At 47.7% G+C, this 6,483-nt stretch overlaps 1 long non-coding RNA gene across 2 annotated transcripts; it reads left to right on the top strand.

The window, feature by feature from the left end:
* The first annotated feature begins 3,584 nt into the window (after window positions 1-3,584).
* LOC118010079 lies at window positions 3,585-5,302 on the top strand. Of its 2 annotated transcripts, XR_004679114.1 has the most exons (3): window positions 3,585-3,730; window positions 4,092-4,410; window positions 4,514-5,302. It is a non-coding gene; the product is annotated as an uncharacterized LOC118010079 (long non-coding RNA). The 2 variants fall into 2 exon arrangements; XR_004679113.1 differs by lacking the exon at window positions 4,514-5,302 and having other exon boundaries at window positions 4,092-4,487.
* The last annotated feature ends 1,181 nt before the right edge of the window (window positions 5,303-6,483 follow it).

Raw genomic sequence — 6,483 nt, 5'->3', positions numbered from 1 at the left:
TGCATTCTGTGAGTTAAGACCTATGTTCTTTTTTTTTTTTTTTTAAGATTTTATTCATTTATTTGACAGCACAAGCAGGGGGAGCAGGAGAGGGAGAAGCAGGCTCCCCCCTGAGCAGGGAGGCCAACACGGGGCTTGATCCCAGGACCCCAGGAGCATGACCCAAGCCAAAGACAGACGCTTAACCCATTGAGCCACCCAGGTGCCCCAAGACCTATGTTCTTAAGTCTATGGCAATAAAGCAGCTGCCCTGACTCACACATTTGAATTCCAAGTGTTTCCTGACCACGTACCATGGGCCAGTTTCCGTGCTGGTTGCTAAAGCCATAAAGGACACCCCATTCTTGCAGACCAACGGGGGAAAATGCCATTGCAAATAAATTCCACTACAAGGTGATAAATGCAGAAGTGGGTGTAAGACTGGTGAACTGATGGATGTCTGGGATTTGTTTTAAAGTGTTCCGGGGGCGGGGGGGTGGTGGTGGTGGAAAGAAACAAACTAGGTCAGAGAGAAATGGATGAAATAAGATTTGAAAAGTGTTGGTAATTGCTAAAGGTGGGTAAATGGGTGCCTGGGGGGCCCATTTCTTTCTATTTTTGGATATGTCTGAAAATGCACGCGATTAAAGAAATACTAAAAAAACAAGGGAGAAAGGAACCACAGTGGAGGTGAGCATAAGGTGGAGGTGAGGAAGCTGCAGGGAGGCCAGGGCTCCTCCAGGAGCAACATCGGAGTTGCTTTCATATTTGTAATAAAATGATTGTGCTTCTCTTGTATGGAAATGCATTTTCATTATCCTTGAACAGATACTGTTAGGTGAGTGAGTTTGGGAGGACATATAAAAGTTGGTAAAATAAAGCAGGGAAGAGCTTTGCGGGTGATGAAGGGTATGCTGGCTGGCATCCACTTCTTCCAGCACCGTGGCATGCCAAGTGCTTTGAGCGTAGGCTTGTCAGCTATTGAGTCAGCTAGCATGTTTTCCTACCTGCGAGGTTCACATTCGGTGATAAGAGAATCGGAGGGGAGAGAATGAAACTCACCACTGCTCCTGGGGAACAGGGCTTTTTCCATGGGCATTCAAGGACTTCGGGGATGAAGCTTGTCTTCTTTTCAGTTTTAAAATGCTCATCAGATTGAAGAACTGTATCGTTTGAAAACTGATCTTGGGTGATCATCAACAACCATTGCCTCAGCAAAGGACTGAATCTCAAGTGCCAAATTTAACTGGAAGGAATAAGCAGCTCTATCTTCAAGATGAAATATGGAATAATTTAAATACAAGATGGGAGGAGCTCTGTGATAGCCCATGTTTATCAGAGGTGATCAGGAACCCCAGGTACTCAGACGACATTTACAATATTTTCTTCACTTCTGATTACCCTCCCTTTATTTCATCTTCTTTATCATGAAAATAACCAAACAGGGCGCCTGGGTGGCTCAGTTGGTAAGCGACTGCCTTCAGCTCAGGTCATGATCCCGGATCATGTCCCACAGATCGAGTCCCACATCAGGCTCCCTGCTCAGCGGGGAGTCTGCTTCTCCCTCTGACCCTCTCTCCTCTCCTGCTCTCTCTTAAATAAAAATCTTAAAAAAAAAAAAAAGAAAAGAACCAAACATCCACAAAAATAGAGGCTATAACACACTTCCATGCTTGTACTCAGCTTCAATCCCTATCAATACTTGGCTATGTACTTTTAATTCTCTTAGATAATTTCACCCAGAAATAAAAAGACTTTTTTAAAAAACCGCAATGCGTTATTACATCTAAAAAATTACCAAAAATTCCCTATGATTGTCTAATACACAATACGTATGCAATTTTCCCTGACTGACCAAGAAGTCTTTTTATAGTTAAATCAGCATCCTAACGAGGTCCTCCATTATGTTACATCTCTTCACTGACCTATAATGTTATTCAAGAACTTTGGTTTTGTTTTGGTTTGTCCTCTCCTTCCCCCTCTATTCTATGTAAAGATCTTCTAAATGGAAAGCTGGAAGACAGGAATGTCAGGTTGGTGTGATGGCTTTATGACATTTTTGGTAGCAGCTGTCATCTTCTCTAAAGGAGACCCAGCACCCTCCATCTGAACAGAGGGATATTTGTGCCTATGTTCACCTGTTTAAAGCTTCTGCTTTGAAGAATAAAGTTTACAAGGAATCTTCAGCTGTATGGATAAAATCAGTGAGATAACTTCAAACTGATACTGATATCAGACATTCGTTCCTGAGAACCTTTTTCAACCATACACTTAAAATCAGCATTATAGATGTTCTAAATGATTACCTTGGGAAATTAGCGTGTGAGCCTGACACGGAAGAAATGGTTTAATGAATGTATTTCATACTGATTATTTAAAAACAAGTAATCATCTTAAAAAAAATAAAAATAAAAAATAAAAACAAGTAATCATTACATGATGGATCTTTCACCACACACACCCACACATGCACACACATACCATCAGAAACTGCTAAAAAATTATTCAGAACATTTTTTTTTTTTTTTATTCATGAGAGAGCGAGAGAGAAAGGCAGAGGGAGAAGCAGGCTCCCAAGGAGCAGGGAGCCCGATGCGGGACTCTATCCCAGGACCCTGAGATCATGACCTGAGCCGAAGGCAGACGCTTAACCATCTGAGCCACCCAGGCGCCCCAGAACACTTGTTAAATAAAGACAGCAAGGCAGCCTTTATTCAAGAGGGGCTACTGCAATGGGGCTTTGTAGGGGAAAGGGGTTGGACTCAAGGAAGTTGGACTCTAATAAGGACAAATGGGGATGTACGGGCAAGGCACAGGGTGGGGGGTCAGTGGATGGAAAATCGCCAAGAAGTAAGGGTGAGGGGGATTCTTGCTAGACCAACTCCACAGAATTCTGCAGGCAGCCCAGGGGATCAGATACCAGGGTGGAGGATTTCCCCTAAACTGATTTTAGCAGCATTCTTGCTCAAACAGGATTCTCCAAGGTCAGAGAGAAGCCCAGGGGCAGACCTAGAGTGCTCACAAGAGCCAGAAGAAAGTTTGGCCAGAGCACAGTCTTTGTCGATGCACACGTGCTTGCGACTACTTCCCACCAAATGTTAATTTCAGGTTACGAATACCCCCACCCGTCCAACAGTGAAGTGTTTACTGTTCTTAAAGGTTGAGCGCACTGGGTAAGCAGAACCCTTCTTTTCAAGCGCTGCTTCCCCCGCCTCACAGAAAATTAAACCAGGGTTGCCCCTTCCCAGAGAGGTTCGCCGGGTAAAGCTCTTGCATTAATAAGCCTGTGACCCGTGGGACCACTCCTTCCAAGTTCCGCGGAGCATAAAGAAACTTCCAAAGTGGTCAGACAGGCTGGGTGACTTCAGGACAATGAGCCTTTCTGCTCTAAAATCGGAGCCCAGCTGCGACGAACGCAGGTTTCCGGGCACTTAGCGGACCCGAGCTGCGGACTCCGTGCAGGCGGACCGCATCCCTGGGCCGCGGGTGCAGTCGTTCCCGCCCGCTCCTCGCCGCGCACGCGCACGCACCGCCCCCCGCCGCCGCGCACGCACCGCCCCCCGCCGCCGCGCACGCGCACGCGCACGCGCGGTCCAGGTGTGGCCTTCACGTTCCCGCCGCGGATGCCCGCTTCCGTCCGAGAGACGGTGCAGCAACTGGCCGCGAGCGCAGCAAGCCCCCCGCCCGCCGCTGCGATTCCAAAGCATAGCGCAGAATGCCTTCTAAGGATTTTGCAAAGCCCACCGAGGAGGTGAAGCGGTGTTAAGTCGACCTTTTCTTTGCAGGGGGCGGCGGGGTCCGGAAAGAGAAAGGACGCGTCCGGCTTAGACTGCCCCCCCCCCCCGCCCCCGGGCACACACCCCCCGCCTCGCCCGCCCCGGGTGCTCACCCCCACCCCAGAAGTCCAGTGGAAGAAAAGTGGAGAAACTCCGCTTTCCAGGGCCCAGCGACTAGTGTCTGAAAGGGAGGCCTGGGGATGAGCGCAGCAAGGCGGCCGCAAGGCCTCCGGGGCTGACTCGGGTGGGTGCTTCGGGGATTTCTGCTCCTCGCTGCCCAGGCCAAGCGCTGCCCCCCAGGCCTCCTTCATCCTTCCCGTCTGTTTGGTTTGGCAGATGTGCGGGAACCCCCGTGACCCCGGGCGCCCAGCCCAGCGCGGCCGGAGCCTCGACAGACAAATCCTTCTTTGTGAGAAGGGCCCGCCTCCCCGGTGAAACCACCTGTACTCCGGATATATAGGTCTGGTCCTAGAGAAACAGTTAATCGGGAAATGGCCACTCGATATTGTCGAGGAAGAAAGCAGGTTACGAAACAGCACGTGTGATACGATCTTGCTTGAGAGGACGAAACCAACACTAGGCACACATCCCCTGAGGTTTCGAAATGACCAGAAGTTTACACCCCAGACTATATTTTTGGATTACTGGATTATAGGTGATTTTCATTTTCTTTATTTTATTAATCTGTTTCAAGTGTTTTCAACAGTAAATGGCTTTTTCTTCTAACGAGAATAAATGATAAATGTTATTTTTAAAAGGAAAGTATCACAGCCACCAGTGGGAAGAGAGTCAGTGGACGGATCCTGGGCATGACCTTGCTCCTTAGTGACTCATGACAGTCACCCTGGAGGTAAGGTGTGTGAAGGCTGTGTAATATTCTAGGATGAGGATATGATTAAGCAGTTTATATCCCCACCCAGAACTCTCTCTTCCTATTTGAGAAGTTCTGCTCACAGGAGTAGTAGGTGGATCTTTGGCAATATGATCTGAGAGAAGGTAAAAGGCTCTACGTGTCTCAGTGTAACCCCGAAATTCCCTTTGGGTGAAAGAATTGTTAGGTGTCTGAGACAAGGAACCTTCTACTCAACTCTGAGGCACAGATATGTCTGCTTGTGAACCGTGACTGCAGACACCCACCTGAGAAGCATCCTGCCCAGAGGCACAGGCCTGGCTATAGGAGCTCCGAGGGGGCAGAGCACGAAGGGAGGGAGACCAGCGAGGTAAAGACACAAAGATACATTTTTGAGGGGTCATTCTTCTCCCCCTCAAAGGCCAGACCTGGAATGTTCACACAGACATTCCAGTGGCCAGAGGAAGTAAGGAAATGCCATCTCCCTAGGTGCCCAGGAAGTGGAAATGGTAGACAGAGCATCATCTCTGCCACAGGAACCCTTCAGCTGTATCACTACCTCCTCCACAAGGGTCCTTCCATAGCCCTCCAGAATCCTCTAGCATTTCCTGTGCATACTGCCCATCATCTTGTGACTTTTTATTTTATTTATTTTTTTTTTTAAAGATTTTTTTTTTATTTATTTGACAGAGAGACACAGTGAGAGAGGGGAACACAAGCAGGGGGAGTGGGAGAGGGAGAAGCAGGCTCCCGGCCGAGCAGGGAGCCCGATGTGGGGCTCGATCCCAGGACCCCGGAATCATGACCTGAGCCGAAGGCAGACACCCAACGACTGAGCCACCCAGGCGCCCCACCTTGTGACTTTTTAGAGGATGCATTCTGTCCCCTGACTGGACAGGAGCTCCTTATTTTTCACCTCTTTGCTCTCCAGTGCCTGGTAGAGGGCTCCAGAGGGAGTAGGACACCACCGTAAATGGCCAGGAGGTGACTGAGGTGCTCAGAAGTGTGTCACCTCTGCTGTCCTAGTGCATTACTGAGAACAGTCATGTGGATGGAATACCAAAGTTAACAACCAGTTGCTCTCTACTCGGTTACTGAACTGGACAGAGAAGAGAGAGAATCCAAAACTGAGGTCAGCTGCCTTATTGATTTAGTCAAGAGGGAGAAAGTTCTCCCAGCCAGAGCACCCAGGAGGTCCAGCTGGCTGCCTTCAGAAACTTACGTCCTGGGAAGCAATGGGTCAGCAAACACCTAGCGTTACTTGAAGTTGAACGAGGATTTATTTACTGATCAGACAGCATTTTTTTTTATGTATATTTCCTGCTAAGAATGGAATTAAAAGGCAGCTAATCCTGGCAGAAATTGCTGATTCCATGTCTGAAGACAAGAACTGTAAAGATGAGTTCAGAACGCTTTGTCATACCAGCAAGCAGGGACTAAATAACCCAATATTGCTAGCGTCATGCCAGAGTGACCTTGGAGCCAAGCTGGAGAGGCTCCCAGTGGATCTATAAATTCACAGTAGCACTCAAAAGAAACAAACTTCGTAGGCCATGTTGGAAGGTGTTAAAGAACCGTCTTATTTTGAGAACTGACAAAGAAAAAAAGTTGTGTATTTTTCTGTTCCTAAATGAACTGTCCTTTAGAGTAACCAAATAGCTGATGGAATAATTTTTCTTCATGGGAGTATTCCAGCCAATAATAACTCTTGGTAATGATTACCGACAGCTTGTGATATCACAAAAAGAGACAAGGTGACACTGTATGCCTCCTGATGGAAATACACGGTCCCATGAAATCATGTTGCCCCAAATTTGAACGTGATTCTGATCGTGCTTCTAGATGTAACTAGCAATTTTCGGAAAATACAGTGAAGTA

The sequence above is a fragment of the Mirounga leonina genome, unplaced genomic scaffold (assembly GCF_011800145.1).
Source record: "Mirounga leonina isolate KUSES-001 unplaced genomic scaffold, KU_Mleo_1.0 Mir_128, whole genome shotgun sequence".
Classification (NCBI taxonomy): domain Eukaryota; kingdom Metazoa; phylum Chordata; class Mammalia; order Carnivora; family Phocidae; genus Mirounga; species Mirounga leonina.
This window is presented reverse-complemented; position numbering and strand designations above follow the sequence as displayed.